A 21,691-nucleotide genomic window follows, 5' to 3' on the forward strand; every position below is an offset into this window, starting at 1 on the left:
CAGAGAGACACACATATTCAGATTGACATTTATATATATATATATATATATATATATATATATATATATATATATATATATATATATATATATATATATATATATATCTGTGGTACAATGGTAAAGTGTGCATTTCTGTACGCTGGATCGCACCCCGCCGGGGTAATAAATTCTGGGTCATTCTTCCGGCCACATACTGCTTTGGCGGACATGAAGAATGCTGTGGTTGAACCAGTGTTGCGTGCTATAAAGTATGCTTGCACTCTGCCAGCTTGCGCAGGCCGAATACACTTGGATCACTGACAAAACACACATCCAATGCCACTCCATCACTACAATTACACTTACAAGCACATCTCACCCTAAATACAATCTCTACCAGACAGCCTAAGCCACTTGTTATATATATATATATATATATATATATATATATATATATATATATATATATATACAGTATATGAACACACACACACACACACACACACACACACACACACACACACAGAATCAGCCCGGCAGGTGTTAAAAAGGCCTTTGTGAGCATACAATTGCAGTGCATGAATTATTCCAGATAGGTGGCATGTAGATGATCATTACCCCCTTAATGCCTAATTGCATCAATTGATATGATGAGAGTTTTATGCCTTATAGCCTAATCGCATCAATTGAGCTGGGCCTGTAAAAAACTGCGGAGCGCTTCCTCCGACCCAATGAGAACTTACCCATGACGTGGAGGGAGGGGGGATCGGCCCAACTAGGCCGGTGTGGGGGCACTCCCCCTCTGGGCCGCTTCGGTGCCATCCTCTACCCCACTCCCTCACTCCCTCCCAGTTCCCTATCACTCTCACCCCCTCCACTCACCTGCATCTCTCCTCCCACCACCACCTGTGTCCCTTCTCACTCACTCTCGCCCCTCCTCCCAGCTTGCTAGCCTTGTGTCCCCCCCGAACCCCACCCCATCTCTCCCTCCTTGTCCCTCACTACCCTCTCACCCCCTACAGACCCCCGAGAGGTATTAGGCCGCCAAGATGTTGCAGAACACACTGAAGTGCTTTCTTTTCATGCGAAAAGTTGGTTATTTTTCCAACTCCCGGACCGACAGGCCTATTCCCCACAGCCTACTTTATCTCCCCATAGCCTAGTAATCTCCCCACACCAACATATACCTGTTTTCAGGGTGTGGCAAAACACTTTGAAATGATCTGTTTCAATAAGAAAAATAGGTAGTTATCAAAATTTTCACGTTTTAGATTGTTTTTGAGGGGTACTTATAATAAACTTTTTTAAAATTTAATGCGCGATTGTGTGGTAACTATTAAGCCTACGGGTGTTCTGGTGTCAACATCTTTTTCCATATGAAGTTGTAGTATCACACATTTTACATAATAATTTTTAAAGCTGTTTAGTCATAATTAACAGTGTGTAATGAAGTGTGAATGATGAACAACCAAATATCATTTCGCTGTTAGCTGTGGTATAGGAAGAAGGTGGATGGCAGACCACAAGGGCCACCCTGTTTCAATTATAAAATGAAGGTTAGGAGAAGTGAAAAGATATCTGAATAAGTGCGTAAGTGTAAAGTCCTGGGGAACCATTTATTATGTTGGTATATGTGAATGTACTTAATACCATTTTATAGAGGTGTATAATGTGCTAGTAGAGTTGTCATTTATCTCTACTTTTTGCATAAGCCCAGAGTATATGTAATGCTCGGCACCTCACTTTTTAGCTGACCTAAGCACCGCGCCCCTATCGGCTCGGTGACTGTACAGCGTCAGAGGCCGTTTTACAGTTTTAAAGGGAGGTGGTGTCGCTCCTACATATCTCTCGGGTCGCAGTTATATTATTCTGTACCCAATAAAGAGAGATTTAATCTGCTCATTTCTGTCACCTTACGCTACCACTTAATAACAGACCAGCTTCCACCTTCTCGTGGTAGAGGACCTTTGGTGGGAAGTGTCAGGCAGTGACGGCGAGTAGCTGACGTGTACTACAGACAGTGTCGTCGATCCAACACGGTGGTCTAGTTATACTATACAGCAGAACACTTAATATGTAGTCAACTGCTACTCCATAACGGCTACATTATTTTATTGGTGCTAGCGGTGGCACGATATTTAGTGCTAGCCGTGTACCGATACATTAAATTGGTGGCCAGCAGTGCGACGATACATTTTATTGGTGCTAGCGGTGGCACGATATTTAGTGCTAGCCGTGTACCGATACACGGGGCTGCGGATTGTGTTGTCAGGTGTGTAAATTCTTCCTCTTTAGCCAGAACACAATCAGTTTGGCCTTGGTGAAAGTCGCCAAAACGCCCCCGCATTGCTGCTTGGAGGGGGGGGGATACCCGTCTGAAATAATTGCAGACTCAAGGGGTTCTTTTCCTTTATTGCTGACTTCAAAAATATCAAATCGCTAGCATAGGTTGAGGTACCGGTCACAAGATAAGGTTTCGCAGTGGGATAACATAACCTATGGAGTCACTCAAGGGACACTGTTGGAGGCTAATATTTTCATTCCAATAATTATCAATGTATGTTAGATGCACATGCCCATACTAAATATGTAGATAGTTTAAACTTGCCCAAAATGTATATGTGAAAAAAACTATTAGGTTTGCTGTTTAAGTTATTCTAGATAACCTCTCCAAGGATTTTTTGGGAATTAAAATATCCAGAAATCCATTGAATAATCAAATTCTGAGTGAATATCGTATAAAGTCCTGTAAATTTTCTGCATTTAACATAAAGTGACTGTCCCTTACCAACTTCAAACATGTGTAAACTTCATGGAATTCATTCACCTTCAGAACTTAAACGGAATGGTCATGTAACCCATATTTGTAAAAAGTCAGACAAGCGTATGTTTATACCGTATCGTACTTGTCAGTTTGGTTTCCGCAAGGATGCAATATTTACACTGTACACCTGGTTATGCAATACAAATATGGGGATTTATATCAGGCACAGTACATGGAACTAGAACGTACACAGATGTTTCAGGGTTATAATAGCTGTAGAAAATACAGAAAATGGAACAGCGTTCTTGATAATCAGTAAAAATGTCACAATGACAGATGTGGAGAGCTGACTAATGACTTTGGAAAAATGTACATAAACCTAAATAACACCGTAACTTACTACCACCGACTTTGTGTAATATACAGAATAGAAGCAAAAAAAAAAAAGGGGGGGGGGAGGAGATAGTTTGTTGCAGTCTGTAAGATGATTAACAATGAGTCATAAGATCTCGTGGGTCCCTTAATGTATACACAGTTAACGACAATGATAGCATAGATATCGCTTACAGATTTCTGTATAGGTGTATTTTGTATTCATATCTTTAGTGTCGTTCTATATTATTCATTAATGTAGTGTACAGCTAACAACTTCACTGTGCTTATCAACTGCCCTGTAGTACTTACTCCAATGTAGCCATAGGCTATATTGATTTTTTTATGTAAGATAATTTCTGGTTTGATATGAACTTTTTAATATAAGGGGAAATTCGACACTTTATAAAACAGTATATCAGGCTGCATATTATAATTATGTGTATACTTTTATTGATGATTAAATCTTCAATTATGATGATGATGATGATGATGATTACTGTTGTTGTTGTTGTTATTATTACTATTATTATTATTATTATTATTATTATTATTATTATTATTATTATTATCATTATTATTATTATTATTATTATTATCATTTAATCTCAGCTTCTCTTCTTGTTGATCAGTTTATTTTTCTACCAATCCACCCATCAATCAGTCCACGAATCCATTATCTGTCTATCTAGGAAGATATGGAACTGTATGTAGGAGTAGACTGTAGCACCAGTCGAGCAGGGCAGTACTCCCAAGGTGGATGGAAAGCTGATGACAGGGAGAGCTGGAGCTCCCGTTTCGTCAGCCCTCTGGACTAGTTCCTGACCATCCCCCTTTGCTGAACTTTTTCAGCGTTTCAGTAACATAGAGAGTAGGCCAACATGCTCTCCAATAAAAGTTTCTCTATCAACACCAAACTACATGCACAGTACACACTACACTTCCTTTTCAAAAATTTGTAACAAATTATGGCCTCTCATTACACAGCCTCGGAGTCCCCAGGGGGGTGGGACCATAAATGTCCCCACCTTCCGCCCCTCTCCCGGTGACGACTCGAGCTGCCTGGAACCACTGTCTGACTCACTTCTTCATTTCTGCAACATTCGCGGCCTTTCCTCTAACTTTCGCTCTGTTGAGCACCACCTCTCCTTCTCTAAACCTCACCTTCGTTTCCTAACTGAGGCTCAGGTGTCTGAGGCAACTGACAGCAAACCCTTGTATCCTCCTACTTTCTCTATACTCATTTCAAAACCAAAGGTGGCTGTTGTGTATATATATGCAACAACTTTTCGTGCTCTCATGTTCCTGAACTCTATTCTTCTGAATTCTCTACACTCTTATCCCCTAATTCTACTGACCATCAAAATTTTTTTGACTATCTTACTTCTATGATGGAACACATTCTGTCCATTTCTCCTTTCTCTGAAATCTCCATTCTAGGAGATTTCAATGTTCACCACCACCTTTGGCTCTCCTCTCCTTTAACTGGTCCACCTGGTGAACAAGCCTACATCTTTTCTATCCTTAATGACCTAGAGCAGTTTGTACAGCACCCTACCCATATCCCTGACTGCCTTGGAGAGAGCTCCAACATACTTGACCTCTTCCTTACAACTAATCCTTCTGCTTACACTGTTAATCTTTTCTCTCATTTGGGCTCCTCCGATCAAAACCTTATTTCCTTAACCTGTTCTATCGCTCCTGTAAGGCCTGTGGACCTTCCAATGAAACATCGTCTGTGGCACTATGGAGCTGCAGATTTGGAGGCCCTCAGGCAGTACTTCTTTGATTTTCCTTGTAATGATTATTGCTTCCATGACCGGGAGCCATCTGAGTGTGCCTTGCACATTACAGAGGTTATTCTCTCGGGCACTGAAGCATACATTGCTTTCTCATAACCTTTGATTAATGCAAGAAAGCCTTGGTTTAATCACGCTTGTTCTAATGCTCTCCGCAACAAGGAGAGGGCCTATAAAAGGTACCAGAGCCAACCCACCCCTGAATCACATCTATTTTATGTTTCTGCCCGGAATCGTGCTAAGTCTATTCTCCGCTCTGCTAAAAATAATTTCATCCGTAATATATGCCCTCAACTCTCCAACTCGAATTCTTTCCACTCCCTCTGGCACCTTGCCAAAAACCTTTCTAACAACTTTACCTCATCATCCTTCCCTCCTCTTTTCTACTCTGATGGTTCTGTACCTATTTCTTCTACTGATAAAGCAGATCTCTTTGCTCAGACTTTCTCCTCCAATTCCACCTTAGATGATTCCGGTGCTGTTCCTCCATCAATTCCCCCACTCTTACTTCCTTATAGCTGACATTAAAATTTCTTTAGCTGATGTATTTTCTGCCATCACTGACCTCAATAGTAACAAGGCATATGGACCTGATGGAGTCCGTCCTGTTGTCCTCAAGAACTGTGTTTCTGTACTTACACCCTGGCCAGGTAAACGCTTTAGCCTTTGTCTATCAACTTGTAGCTTTCCTTCTCGCTAGAAGTTTGCTTTCATTCAGCTAGTTCCAAAGAAGGGTGACCATTCCAAACCCTCTAACTATCGTCCAATTGCTTTAACATCCTGTGTCTCAAAAGTTTTCGAGTCAGTTCTTAATAGGAAAATTTTAAAGCATCATTCCTATCACAACCTTCTTTCTGATCGTTAGTATGGGTTCTGCCAGGGACACTCCACTGACTATCCTCTCACCTACCTTTCAGACTCCTGGTCATCCTCCTTTCGGGACTTTGGCGAAAGCTTTGCCATTGAACTTGACATCTCAAAGGCTTTCGATTGAGTCCGGCATAAATCTTTAATTTCCAAACTGCCTTCCTACGGTTTCTATCCTTCTCTCTGTGCCTTCATCTACAGCTTCCTTTCTGGTCGTTCTATATCCGCTGTTGTAGACAGCCATCGTTCTTCTCCTAGATCTATCAACAGTGATGTTCCTCAGGGCTCTGTCCTATCACCAACTCTCTTCCTTTTATTCATCAATGACCTTATAAGCTGCACATCTAACCCTATCCACTCGTATGCTGATGATTCCACCCTTCACCTTTCCATTTGGTTCCCACAACATCCATCTCAGCAGTTTCATCAACAAAAAAGGGATGAGGCTATGGCACACCTAATGTCTGACTTGGCTTGTATCTTTGACTGGGTTAAAAATAATCTTGTTGTTTTTAATGCATCAAAGACTCAATTCTTACACCTAAAACTCCGACAAAATCCTCCGCAGGTGTACCCACTAATGTTTAATAATATCCTGCATCATCCTTGAACTTGCTTGGGGTTTCATTCACTCGGGACTTATCTTGGAAAGATCGTATTACATCTCTTGTAAAATCTGCTACCAAGAGATTAATGTGCTAAGCCGACTCCGTTCCTTCTTTATCCCTGCACAATTGTTGACTCTATACACGGGTTTTATCTGCCCCTGTGTGGAGTACAACTCTCATGTGTGGGGAGGCTCCCCACATGCAGCTCTTCTCAATAGGGTGGAGTCAAAGGCTTTTCGTCTCATTAACTCTCCTGCTCTTACTGGCTCCCTTTAGCCTCTGTCTCTTCGCCGCACTGTTGCATCTTTACCTCTTTTCTATCGCTACTTCAATGGTCACTGCTCCTCTGAACTGTCTGCATGCATTCTTCCACCTCTACGACGGGCGCGTAGTACCCCTCTAGCAGCAAACTCTCACCCTTTTCTGTCCAACTCTCTAATGCAAGAGTCAACCATTACTCCCAGTCCTTCATTTATGCAACAGGTCAGCTCTGGAACTGTCTCCCTCTGTCTGTATTTCCTGCTAGCTATGATCCCCAGTCTTTCAAACGCAATGTGTCCATGCATTTCGAAATGATCGGATCTTGAATTTGGAACTCTCTTGTATTTTGTTTTTCTCTTGGAAGGAACAGTTATTGCTGGCTCGTGGCCTTTGGTTCCTTCTTCCTAGCATAAAAAAAGTCCCTTAAGATTCATATTTTTTATCTATCTGCATTATGTCTATCTATTGACCTGTTAATCTTTTGGTTTATCTGACTATCTTTCTCGCGATCCATATATCCAATATGTATGTATTAATAATTTTGCCTTTCTAACTATTCATCCATCTATCTATCCCTGTAAGTCTATATATTTATCATATTATTCCATGATGCTGTAGGCTAATGCTCAATCTCTCTCTCTCTCTCTCTCTCTCTCTCTCTCTCTCTCTCTCTCTCTCTATGCCGCAAGGTCTAAGTGCACCAGTCGTATTTATACCTGGTTCAAGAGGCCTTCCGGGAATTAAACGACTTTTTCGGGCGCCAAAATCCTTCCCTTCTTTTTTTAAGCAATGAATCCAGAGAGAGAGAGAGAGAGAGAGAGAGAGAGAATAATATGATATAAGAATAGAGTAGATTGCTGGAAAAGGAGAAGAGACACAAGAGAAGAGGGGAGAGAAAAATACAAGATCATTAAAAAGTGATGTACAGTACTGTATTAAGCAAGCTGACGGATACAACACAACTCTTGTCAAAAGACTGAATGTACTACAAGATTAAGACAAGGATAGCAAAGCTGAAGGCTCACTCCACACAGCCAAACGCTTCAGCAGGAACTGGCAGGAAGAAGTTAAAAAAAAAAAAAAAATCCAGCAATATGAAAACAGGAACCTGCACAGAAATTCAATACCTCAATTAAATCGCTCTTGAATCAAGGCCGATTTAATTGAGGTATTTTAATAAATGAAAAGATTTAATACGCATGAAGATTATGAAGTCTCTAAACTGGAGTAAGCTGATCAAAAACCACGGACAAATAATTTGAAACAATAAAATATTATCTTTTGCAACGAGATAACTGGGAATTGGTTTGGAATAGAGTAGCAGATGACTGGAATAAGTTACCCAAAGATGTTGTTCATGAATAACTGACTGAAAGTTTTATGATGTAACCAGAGTGGCAAATGATGATATAGGTCTGTGTAGAAGACCCAGTGTAGTCACAAGAACATTCAACCGTATTTCCCTGCGCCTTGACTCCACGCCTCTCCAGTGAATGCTAATTAAATTTTTAATTCTTATTTTTGTGAACAGAACTATATGCTATGTATAGTTTGTCATTCGTTTCTACACATTTCCTGGAGAATTCATAACCATTCCACAGTACGTACAACTAAGTGGACTGCAGAATCTGAGGATGGTCTCACTAACGCAGAATAAAACTGTGGTATTGTTTCTGATAATCTGTTACCTCCACTACCAGAGATTTTTTTTTTTTTTAATTCTTAACAATCTTAACAATTCTGTTTTCAGGTCCAGCAGTCTTCCAATATGCCACACACCTTCCCATGTCATCATTACGGCATCATTATCCACCATACTAAATGTATGCCAAGGCGGGCTCAGTCAGGACTGGTGGGATGGTATTAGAAGGAGTGTTTGTATGACTAACTGATGTGTCTAATGAAAGATTAGTTATGCTTCGTTTAGCAAACTTCAAATAGTACACTCGTTCCGTGCTCCAGACTGGTATCGAACACGAGCACCTTCGGAACGCAGATTGATTCTCTACATCCTGATTACTAATAATACAATGCTGTCACAGGCAGGAATGGGAACGAGGAAAGGAAGAAGAGGCAGAAGGAGAAAATGGGAGAATAAAGATCAAATGAAGGGAAAGGTGCGGTAAAGAGATGTGAAGAATTAAAAGACATGAAAAGGGTTAAGGGGAAAGGAGGCGAGAGAAAGAATAATAGAGACAAACAGAGAAACAGAGGAAGAGGAAAGCGAAAAAAAAAGTAAATAATGGAAATACTCATATAGGAGGGCAGGGAAAGAAGAAAAAAGGAAGGAAGAGGGGAAAGAACGGAGACCAGAAGACTGTGAAAAAAAAAAAAAAAAAACGGAATGGGGGAGAACAAATATGACAGAAGGAAGAAAGAAGGGAGGAGTAAAGAAGTATAAAGGAGAGAGAGAGAGAGAGAGAGAGAGAGAGAGAGAGAGAGAATTAAGGTGGAAAGAAGAAATACGTCAAGGTGAGGCAGGTGAGAGAAGAAAAACAGAGGAGAAAAAATAGACGATCGGGCAACAAGAAAGAAGGAAAATTAAATGGAGAGGAAGGGAATGAGAGGACTGAAAAAAATAATAATAACAGAACAGACAGGAAGGGAGAAAGGAGAGAAAGATGGGGAAAAGAAAAACAATGAGAAAATGATTGAATGATAAGAAAAAAAAGAAAGGAAGAAAAGAAAGAGATGGAAGGAGGAGAAGAGAAAAATAAAAGAAGAGAAAAACAGGAAGGGGAAAGTGAGGAATGATGAGAGGTGAAGAACATGCAAAAGGAGCTTAGACTATTTTTAGCCAGGCAGATTTTCTCTCTCTCTCTCTCTCTCTCTCTCTCTCTCTCTCTCTCTCTCTCTCTCTCTCTCTCTCTCTCTCTCTCTCAATATCATGGTAGTTCTTGACAGGTATTTTTGCCCAGCAAGGTGTTGTCTAAATTTTTCTGTTAAACTCATGGCCGGAGCGTTTACAGTAGGAAGAGTTTTCTTACCGTCCTCTCCTTTACCGTTACCTGGGTCAACAGCTTACCACTACTGTTACTCATGTGGAACCACTTCCGTTCGACTATATGGTCTGTCTTGTCTCAATGTCTCACTCTATGTAACAATCCTTAGCTCTGTCAGTATGGCTGTGTACCCATCGTTTCCTCATTTATTCTCTCACGTCTTAAATATATATATATATATATATATATATATATATATATATATATATATATATATATCTATATATATATATATATTTTCCCAGACGCCATAATCCCGCACGGGATGGCCACAAACAAATCGCCTCAATGTATCCCTGTCCCCCGCCATTTCATTGCCCTGCTCCCAGCTCACATCCCCCTCTCTCTTATACCTCTCCACACTATCCCTCCATCTCATCCTTCGCCTCCCCCTCCCTCTCCCCCCTCCACCTCACTCACATACATTCTCCTCGTCAGTCTCTCACTCGTCATCCTCTCCACATGGCCAAAACACCTCAATGTTTTTCTCCTAACGCATCCTATCACATCCACATCCACACTACTAATGCAACCTCTCCACATCCATTCCACATGGGAGAGCAATATTCAAGCTGAGAGCGCACATGACTCTTATAAATTGTAGCTAACTGCTCGTCAGTGAAGAGGTTACGGACTCTGTACAATAATCCAAGTTTCTTTGAGGCGGTTTTAGCAGGTGATCTAACATGAGAGGTCCAGCTGAGGGCGTTGTTAGTGAGACGCCAAGAATTTCAGTACTCTTGGAGATGGGAATATTAGTAGCACTGAAAGTAATATACGAATCTGGAAATATCTGTCTATTAGTAAATTGTATATATTTAGTTTTACAAGCATTAAATGAGACAAGGTTCTTTTGTCCCCATTCGCTGATTGTAGATAGGTCTTGATTTATGGAGATGGCTGTACTGAGTTGAGAAGTAGAGATGTTAGACTTTGTAAATGGGTGTCTGAGTGTGAATGAACAATGTAGTGTTGAGTCATCTGCATGTGAGTGGATGGGATTGTGGGTGACAGATAAGAGATCATTAATATGAACTAGGAATAGGGTTGGCGCCAGAACTGATCCCTGTGGCACACCGACGTTGACTGAGTGAAAATTGGAATATACATCTTCTACTTTTACTCTTATTTTCCTGGCACTAAGATATGAGGAAATCAAAGGAACTAAAGACATTAGACCAAAGCAAGGGAGTTTGGACAGCAGGGAACGGTGCCATACTCTGTCGAAAGCTTTAGAAATATCAAGGGCTACTGCATGAGTTTCTCTATGTAGGTCAATTGATTGATGGATGGTATGAGTTAGGAGATTGAGATTGTCAATGGTGGATCTTTCTTGGCGAAAGCCATATTGTCTATCACTAATTTATTTGTTGGATTCAAGAAGTTTAACAATGTGCTTATTAATTAAAGTTTCAAATACCTTACCAAGAGAAGATGTGACAGCTATTGGTCTGTAATCAGAGGGGTCAGACGAACTTCCTTTCTTCGGAATTGGGTGGATATTGGCTTCTTTCCATGAATTTGGAAATGAAGAAGTATGTATGCATAGTCTGAATGATTTAGCTAGAACATAGGCAAGTTCAGGGGAACACTTTTTCAAAACAATTGACTGAATTCCATCTGGGCCTGGAGCTTTGTTGGTATGTAGATTGTCTACGATGGATTTTACGTATCTTGTCTGTATTTTAAGTGGGGAAATATTGGGAGAGTCAAGTTCTAGTACTGGGACAATCTGGCTGGCATCCTCTATGGTGGAATTTCTGGCAAATGTACTGGGAAAAATATCTGTTTTCCTACGCAGGTCATTTGTAATGCTGCCATCTGAAGATTATAGTGGGGGAATGGAAGATGACTTGTTAAAATTATTATTGAAAGAATTAAGAGTTGACAAGAATATTCTACTGTCATTAGGGTTGTTAAGATTTTGATGCTTTTTTTTAAAGAAAGTTTGATTTAGCTAGATTTACAACAGCTTTTGCATGATTTCTACAAGGAGAAAAAGTGGGATTGGTAATAAATTGTGGAAAGACTGAAATTATTAATATGAACGTAGAAAACCAAATCGATTGTGTAATTGGGAATAATGTGGTGAAGAATGTAGAAAACTTTAAATATCTGGGAACGATTGTATCATCTAATGGATCATTAAACAATGAAATTGAGGAGAGGATTAGACAGGCTTGGCGAGCAGTTGGAATGTTGAAATCTGTTTGGAATAATAATATGCTTTCGGTACATACTAAAGTGAAAATTTACAAGTCCATGGTTAGACCAATTTTAATTTACGGGCATGAGTCATGGTATAGTACAATTGTAACAGATCAGAAAGTATTAGGATTTGAAAATAAAATACTGAGAAGGATTCTTGGGGTAAAGTGGCAAGACAGAGTTACAAATGCAAGAGTAAGGGATATTACGAGAGTGGAACCAGTTAATGAATATGTGAGACTGTCTCGCTGGAAGTGGCTGGGGCTCATATACAGAAAAGAAGGTAGTTTAATACAGGATGTGCCAGAGTGGACTGCTAGAGGAAGAAGAGGTAGAGGTAGGCCGAGGGAAACCTGGTTGAGGAAAATGAAAAAAGAATCAGGAGAGGAGTGTTGGTGGGACCTGAAGGAGATGGCGAGAGACAAATATTGGTGGAGAGAGTTCATTGAGGCCCTATGCATCCCGTGGGGTGCCACAGGAAATGATTGATTGATTGATTGATTCACAGCACTCTTCACCTGTGTGAGTGTCACGTCTCCTGGCACTGCATTCCTTCTCTGCATACCCCCAAAACCAATCATGTTTACAGCCACTCTGCACACACACACACACACACACACACACACACACACACACACACACACACACACAGATAGATAGGTATAGAGGGATAGATAGATAGAGGGATGTCTGTTGAGCAAGGAAGAGTGCCTAAACGTGATAGGAATGATTGGAGAGAAATTGTGAATGAATAAATGATGATGCAGCTCACCCGGGATATTCTCCCTCATTTGGTCTAATCAGCTGATCAGGTCAGGTGCAGGTAAGGGGATGGGTCCATTATGATGTGGCAGGGGTAAATCATGTCTGATGTCGGGCCCTGTTGCGGATGTTGCTGATTGCACTTCACAGTTGACCCTCATGCGGTGTGGTGCGGTGAGGATCTGTCCCTTCTCCCCTTGGGGCTAAGATGCAAATGAATGTGTGTGTGTGTGTGTGTGTGTGTGTGTGTGTGTGTGTGTGTGTGTGTGTGTGTGTGTGTGTGTGGAATGGTAAATAGGGAGTGTGTCGTCCTGTCTCGGCTACTTCCCTTTCTTTGGGGGAAGCAGCCTAGGTATACAGATAGATAGACAGATATAGATATAGAGATAGAGATAGATAGATAGATAGTTAAATAGATATATATATATATATAGATAGATAGATATAGACAGATAGATAGATAGATAGATAAAGATGTAGATATATATTGCAACGGTTCATTGCTTTTCCATTTTCTTCTCCAGTTGTAATATTTTACATCATTATTATATGCTCCCCGTCATGTATTTTCTTTTTTCTTTTTTCCCATCGCTGTTTCCTCCTCCTGGTCCTCTCATTCTCACGTTTTTCCCTGCAATATATCCCCCTCTCCAACTATTTTTCTCTCTTTCTCTAGTTGCCACCTCGCTATTCGTATTCCATTTTTCTCAAGCATTCTTTTTTCACCGACTGTTACTGTTTTTCTTTGAACTCATTCATGTCTGCCCTCCCTTTACTCTCGTTTTTGTAACTTTTTCTCTCTCCCACCGCTAACATATTCTGTTTTTCCTCTACCCCTAATCTCAATTTCTTCACTCTGTCACCCTCCTCCCTGTCCCTTTCTTTTCCATTTCTCCATTTCTTAACTCCTGTCTTTCATTCTCCCCCATGCCCTCACTCCTTTTCACTCCAGGCCTCTTCTCCCTTCCTCTCAATTTTTTTCTTCCTCATTCAAGTGCTTTCCTCTGTTCTATTATTCATCTTTAGCCTTCCCTTTCCTTTTCTGTCTCTTTCCCCCCAATTATCCTTTTGCCCTCTGCAGCGTTTCTGTTCAACAACCTCAAACTTTTTTCCAATCGCTTCCTTCTCCCTTCCCTCATCACCCTGCCTCTTGCACAGATCCATTCATTTCTTTACTCTGTTCTGCTCTCTCTCTCTCTCTCTCTCTCTCTCTCTCTCTTCGTCTGACCGTCAATTCCCGTTTCCATTCCAGTCCAGGATGCCATTTCCGTCCGTCCTTCCGTCCGCCCTCTGTGTGTGTGTGTGTGTGTGTGTGTGTGTGTGTGTGTGTGTGTGTGTGTGTGTGTGTGTGCGAGAGAGAGAGAGAGAGAGAGACAGACAGACAGACAGAGACAGAGACAGAGACAGAGAGAGAGAGAGAGACAGAAAGAGAGAGAGAGAGAGAGAGAGAGAGAGAGAGAGAGAGAGAGAGAGAGAGAGAGAATGTTGGAGAAAGGAGTTAGAAGAATAAAAAGGGAAAATGAGGGAGGGAAAAGAAAGAGTAAAAAGTATGATGGAAAAGAGAAGAAAAACGGGAAGAATGGAAGACTAGAAAAGAATGGTGGTGTGTTATATATACAAAGGCCGCTTGAATGGGGAGATTTACCTGACAAACGCCTTGCCTGTCATCACAGAATTCAAGCCAGGGCGGCCAAGATCATCGTTGTGGTTGACAATTATATCACAGAAATCTTCAAAGCCTGCGGCACCGGGGGGCTGGGGAGAAAAAAAAAAAAACTCTATCCCAATGCATGTGTTCTCCTCTAATAACGTCAGATGCATTGCACATGATTAGAATATGATTTTTTTCCTTGTCATACATTTTAGTGGGCATGGAGGGTCACTTGTCATTTTTGGCAGAGTTAGCTATAACTGCTAGGTCAAAGACTTTCAACTGAAGATGATATTGCATGGTGGTAAGTGGGGACGCCCATCACCCGCTCACTTTATGTATTGCTGCCTGTTTCTTCCTTCATGTCTATAATTCTTCTTCTGTATTTATCCTCCTCTCTTCGTATTTCTACTATCCTAACAGTAACTATTTAGTACCCTTCTTCCCGCCTCAGGTGACTCTACACTGAGTTACAAGCCAAACTGATTCCTGTAACTTAGGAAACCATTTGCAACACTGGGTGGTACCCATACAGCCATATAACTGAGTGACGTGGAACCTACTATGGTACCACTGTTAACTAAGTGGAGACCCAACTGCGGCGTCCACCTATGAACCAACTCTCCACACTAATCCCAGTGTCTCGTTGTGTTGAGGCGCTGTCAGAGCATGGAAACATAGGTTCCCTGCATGAGACGGCCCTGCAGGGGCGATTCCTTGCCTGCGGTTGATGGAACTGCTCGATAAGAACGATTGGGGAAGCAGAACAATAACAGCTATGATTGCATAATTATACTGCAATAATCACCTCAGTACCCCCCCAAATTAATTAAATTGTTTCTCTTGGTAGACTAATTTTTCACATAAAACATGTAAAATTACTTTGTTTAAGTCATCGCTGAACTCCACTAAGACTGTTAGTTAACTAGTGTCTTGCACAGTTTTCTTCCTTTTATATTAAAACTTTCATTGATTAACATTAGCCCTTAGAGAGATTTCGATATACCTCACTGTGACGAGAAATGAACCAGCACTCAGCCAGGGAGGATAAGAGTCTGTCATAACACTTGTAGTTCCAGTAGTTTTATGCAAGAAAAAAGGAACCAAAGTTTAAAAGTCCCAAACTGTTCCCACCAAGTAAAAAAACAAAAAAATAGCAAAGATCCAAACTGGAGATCCGTTCATATCGAGATGCCTGGGCATTGCGTATAAGACTGGAGGAAACAGTCAGTAGGAATTAAAGACCAGGTAAGATAGTTCCAGAGTTGATTTGCTGCGTATGTGAAAAACTGGGAGTTACACTTAACTCATGCATTAGAGAGTTGGACAGAAAACTGGTGAGAGTTTGCTGCTAGATTGGTGTTACACGCCAGCCGTAGTGGTGGAGGGATGCAAGCAGACAGTGTAGAAAACCGGTGACCATTCAAGTTGCTATAAAAAAGGGATGAAGATGCAATGCGGCAAAGAGATAGAGATTCAAGGGAGTCAGTAAGAGGTGGACAGTTAATGAGACGAAAAACCTTTGAATCCACCTTGCGAGAGAAGCTGTATGTGGGAAGCCTCCCTACACATGAGAACTGTACACTACACAGGGACGAATATAACTCGTGTATAAAGTCAGCAACTGTGCAGGGGTAATGAAGGCACAAACTCTGCTCAGCGCACTTTTATCTCTTGGAACCAGATTTTACAAGAGAGGGAATATGATCCTTCCAAAAAATATCCCGAGAGAATGAAACTGCAAGCATGTTTAAAGATGATGCAAATTTGGCTTGAATATTGTTAAAAAATAGAGGATATTCCTGTTCAATTTAACAGATCAAAAGATGTAAGAACTGAGTTTTTGATGCATTAAAGACAACAGGATTACCTTTACTTCAATCAGAGATATAAACCAAGTCAGACAGTAAGTGTGCCATAGCTTCATTCCTTGTCTGTTGAAGTAACTGCTGAGACAGGCACTACAGGAAGCAGATATAATGGTGAAAGGTGGAGGCATCAGCATATGACTGAATACAAGTAAGATGTGCAGCTTAGAAGGTCACTGATGTATAGGAGGAAGCGAGTTGGTGCTATGACAGAGCCCTGAGGAAGACTACTATTGATAGCTCTAGGAGAAGAATGGTGGCCGTTTGCAACAGAAGCTATAGAACGACCAGAAAGAAAGCTAGAGATGAAGGCCCAGATACAAGGATAGAGGGCAGCTTGGAAATTAAAGATCTGTGCCAGACTCGGACGAAAACTTTTGGGATGCCAAGTGCAATGACAAAGCCTTGGCCAAAGTCCCGAATGGAGGATGACCAAGAGTCTGACAGGAAGATGAGACGATCGCAAGTGGAGGGACCCTGGCGTAACCTATACTGACGATAGGAAAGAAGTTTATGATAGGAAAAGCTATTTATTTATTTAATTACTTTTTTTGTTCAGCATAGATTTTAAAACTATAAATATAGGCTGTTAAAGCAATTGAGAGATAGTAAGAGGGCTTGAAATGGTCACCCATCTTTGGGACAGGCTGAATGAGAGCAAACTTCCAGCAAGAAAGGAAAGTACAAGATGACTGACAAAGGCGGAAGAGTTTACCTAAGCAGGGTGTAAGCACAGAAGCTCAGTTTTTGAGGACAACAGAGGGGACTCCATCAGGTCCATAGGTCTTGTTAATACTAAGACCAGTAATGACAGAAAATACATCAATTGAAGAAATTTTAATGTCAGACATGAAGAAGACAAAGGGCAGGAATGATGGCTGAACAGCACTGGAATTGTCGAAGATGGAATTGGAGGAGAAAGTCTGAGCTGAGAGTTCTGCTTTATCAGTAGAAGAAACAGCTACAGAGCCATCAGAATGGAAAAGAGGAGGGAAGGATGATGAAGTAAAGGTGTTAGAATGGTTTAACCCCTTAACCGCGGGGCGTCACTTTCGTGACGCTTGGGAGCAAGGGATCATACCGCGGGGCATCGCTTTTGTGATTCTGTGTTATTTTGAATTCACCTGGGCTTCCAAGTGGGGGCTTGTATCATCTATCAGTACTGCCAATGTCCAACACTAGTCAGCACTCCTAATCTCATCTGTACTCCCATCCATTGTTGACAATTTAGCCATTTCTCCCCGTTCTTGACTCCCCTCCCTACCCCCCGTCCATTACCCTATCCTCTCGCCTGCCCGGCCGTGCTATGCTAAGTAAATCTTCCCTGGAATTTTTCACTGATTTCATCCATTGAAATAAGCCCTATGCCCTATTCTTATACCAAATAATATATACAAGAAAGAAATAAGGTAAGTGAGAGTGCCATACACCAGGAATTGGCTAATTATCACCTGACAACACCTCACGTGCACTCGTTAGCTAATTTTCGCTGTTTTTTTCCCCTTGAAATATGCCATATAATCTATTTTCGTAATAAATATACATATAAGGAGGGAAGGGAGAAGCCTAAGTGATATTTACATTCACCTGGAACTACCTAATTTATAATGTATTGTCTAGATTTCCTGCCAATCATTTCAGTGAAATACATAGCTGTTTCAAGAGCTACGTTGGTAGTACTGAATAACCCCCAAGTAGGCCTCAACCCGGGCCGGCCCTCCTTTATCAGTTTACTCTCATCTTCCGAAGAGGAGGTACGGCTCATCCTCTTGCTGACTTCAGGGCCTTTTTTCACCCCCATGCAAAGGGCCCTGTGACCTTTACCCCCTACCAAACCTCGTGTGGAAAGAGGTAAAGGGCTGACAATTGATAAAAGATAGACTACGATCTTTCTATTGAGTAAAACAGTGCAAGTGGAATTGTAAATAATGTGTAAACAGCAAGTGAAAGTAATGAATGTAAATATACGTGAACAATGGAAAATAGTTTTATAAGTTACTTCAAGTGACAGTGCATAACACAGTGTAAATAAAATAGAAATATAAATAACGTAAATAAAATAGAGAACGTAAATAGAAATGTAAATGAGTAGTATTATAAGAATACGAGTATATACCCTAGGAGTAATGAAAGTGAAAGTTTCACTATAGCATGTCTGAATACTATGAGTTATGAGAGTGAAGATTAAAGTGACATTCACTCTCAATGCCAGTATACAGGACGAGAAAGTGAATGCTACGTATTTTACTGAAAGAAATTGAATCCCTACAGTGACAATAAACTAATACTACTGAAGGAAACTTATGGATAAAGACTGTAGATATATATAAGTGTTATATAGTAATAGAAATATAAAGTGTGAGGGGTTTTATGAATAATAAATGACAGAGTACCAAGAGCGAACTAGCGCAAGTGCGACGATCAGACGCGCTCGTAATTTTCATTGCTTTCACAGCTGTTGTTTTTTTGGAGTATGGATCCCAAACTACTTCAAAATCATAGAGTATTGTTTATAGTGTTAATATCTGGCTGTGGTAATCATATTACGGGTTGTCGGGAAGTGTAAAGTGGAGACTTCGTTACCCAACTTCAGAGGTCTCCACAAGTCCTACGGTAACAGACGAAAGCTCAACAAACATTCCAGGAGAAAGCTGAAGGTATGTGCCATAAGCATATGTAATTTTAATATTCTAGGACTAATAATTGATTTTTGGCAAATATTTTTTGAGAGTCTGTCGGAGCCCGAATAACCCCGCGGCACACGCAAAACATCGGTAAACAAGCCCGCGGTGTAGGGGTTAAGGTGATGTCAAAGAAAGAAGAGAAAAAATTTGAGTTGGAAAGTTCAGAGCATTTAATACAAAGAAAATTATTTTTAGCTTAGCAATGGCCATACTTAGCACGATTCCAGGAAGAAACATAAAAGAGATGGGATTCAGGGGTAGGTTGGTCTCGGTACCTTTTGTAGGCCCTCATCTTGTTGTGGACAGCATTAGAACAAGTGTGATTAAACCAAGGATTTTATTCTGCATTAGTTACAGAATAACAGAAAGGAATGTATGATTCCATGGCAGAGAGAATAACTTCTATAATGTGTGAGGCACACTGAGATGGTCGAGATGGAAAGAATAATCATTCCAAGGAAAATCAAGGAAGTACTGCCTGAGGGCCTCTTAATCAGCAGCTCCAAGGTGCCAAAGCCACTGCTTCTTGGGAGGGTCCAAGTGCCTTACTGGAATGATAAGACAGGTTAAGGTGATAAGGTTGTGATTGGAGGTGCCGACCAGAGAGAAAATATTAACAGCATAAGCAGAAGGATTAGTTGTAAGAAAAAGCTCAAATATATTGGACCTTTGTCCAAGGAGGTCGGGGATACAGGTAGGGTGCTGTACAAGTTACTCTAGGTCATTAAGGATAGAAAAGACTTCGGTTTGTTCACCTAGTGGATCAGTGAAAGGAGAGGAGAGCCAAAGGTGGTGATGAACATTGAAATAACCCAGAATGTAGATTTCAGAGAAAGGATTAATTGATAGGATGTATTCCATCTTAGAAGTAAGATAGCCAGAAAAAAAAAATCGAAGCAGAATTAGGAGATACATAAACAGCACAGGTATATTTAATCAAAGAATTACAGTACAACCAAAGCCAGAAAGTAGAGAATTAAGAAAATTCAAGTTCAAGAACACGAGAGCAAGATATGTTGTTGTGTAGATACACACCACAGCCCCTTTGGCTTTTAAATGAGTACAGAGAATATAGCAGGATACAGAGAAGGTTTTGCTATCTTTAGCCTCAAACAGACGAGTCTCAGTATGGAAGAGAAGGCGAGGTTTAGAGGAAGAGAAATGGTGTTCAACAGAGAGAAACTTAGAGGATAGACCGCGAATGTTCCAGAAATGAAGGTGAAGTGAGTCAGACAGTGGCTCCGAGCATCTCTCTTGGCCATCACCGGGAAAGGGGAGAATGGTGTGGCCTTTCATGGTCTACCCCCTGGGAACTCCAAGGCTGGGTGTTGAAAGGCTTTTTTTTTTATTATTATTTAGAAAAAAAAGTGTGGTGTGTAATGTGAACGTAGTTTGGTGTTGACAGTTGGAGGAAATTGTACAAAAGAGAATGCTCGCCTACTCTTTGTGTTACTGAAACAGTGAGAAAATTCATCAAAGGAGGTTGGTCAGAAACTAGTTCCGAGGACTGATGAAATAGGAGCTTCATTTCTCTTTATCATCAGCTTTCCATCATTCACCTTGGGAGTACTGCCCTGTTCGACTGGTGCTGCACTCTACTCAGTCAAGGGGGTAATCATTCATATATTTTGTGAAAGAGACTGAAGTACGCAGCACTCCATCCAGGGCTGCCAGACGATCGACTGCAAGAGTATCCACAACTCCAAACAAGTTTTTGGAACTAGAATACAAAAGCAGCATTGAGTCCCTGAACTAATACAACAGTCAGTTGGGTAAGTCATGTGCACCATCTGAGTAAAAGGAAAATGTTGCCTCCCCTCACCACAAGGGTATCTTTTCATGCCTAGAATATTCTTCTGAAGTATGTGTTAGAGGTGTTAAGACGGCCTGTAAGAGAAAAGAATACATGCAGAATGGAATGCGCCGGAGCTAACCCGCCAATGTTGATGAGCCCATCACCACAGGAAACCGTTCGCTTGGACGTAAGATCATGCGTTCAAGAAAAAAAATAATCTTCAGCAAGAGTGAGTTTGTGAAAATTTTAAAGCTTACGTAAATAGACTTCTGTCACCACTGATATAAGATAGTTAAAAAATGGTAATTTACTTTAACAAACATTCTACCAATTAATATAGTTATTGTTAAGACTTGTTAGGCATATTTACCGTACTTTAAATCTAAATAACTTTAATATAAGTACGTTCTAATGGGAGGTTAAGCTTTTAGGTAAATCTTTTAGGAAAGCAAACAGCAACAGACCTAACAGTCCTAACGGAAAACAAGCAAGTGCAGATCGTATGATGCATCAAAACAACCACTGAAGGAAGGGAATAATGGAATGAAAAGCTAATGATAATAAAATTGGGAAAAGACAGGAGGATGGGAGGATGTCGAACAAAAGGCGCAGAAAGGAGGAGGGGATCTTGACAGAGTGAGAAAAGAAGAAAAGAGGGGAGAAAAGAGTGGGAAAAGGAAGAATGAGATGAAAAGAGAAGATATGGTAGGAAATTAACAAAGAAGTGTAGATAAACCAAGAATGGATAGGGAGAGTACACGAGAGAGAGAGAGAGAGAGAGAGAGAGAGAGAGAGAGAGAGAGCGGGTAAATGAATAAGCAGGCTTACTGATAAATAAACAGATAGGTAGACTGATGGCTGTCACTGTATATTAATAGTAAGCCAGCCGTGTGATACTGACTTTAGCTGCGATTTATCTCGGCCAACCCTGGTTCCAAGTACTAACGTATCAGCTGTGACCCGGTCTGGAAGGTGCCCTATTGAAGATGATAAGGGTCAACCTGTATACACTTACAAAGGGGGAAAGGAGGCAGAGTCGAATCTAGCTGATGGGGACCGCCCCTAAAA

Source organism: Coenobita brevimanus, chromosome 109, assembly GCF_032717465.1.
Source record: "Coenobita brevimanus isolate Jiangsu-jjx chromosome 109, ASM3271746v2, whole genome shotgun sequence".
In the NCBI taxonomy this organism is placed as follows: Eukaryota; Metazoa; Arthropoda; class Malacostraca; order Decapoda; family Coenobitidae; genus Coenobita; species Coenobita brevimanus.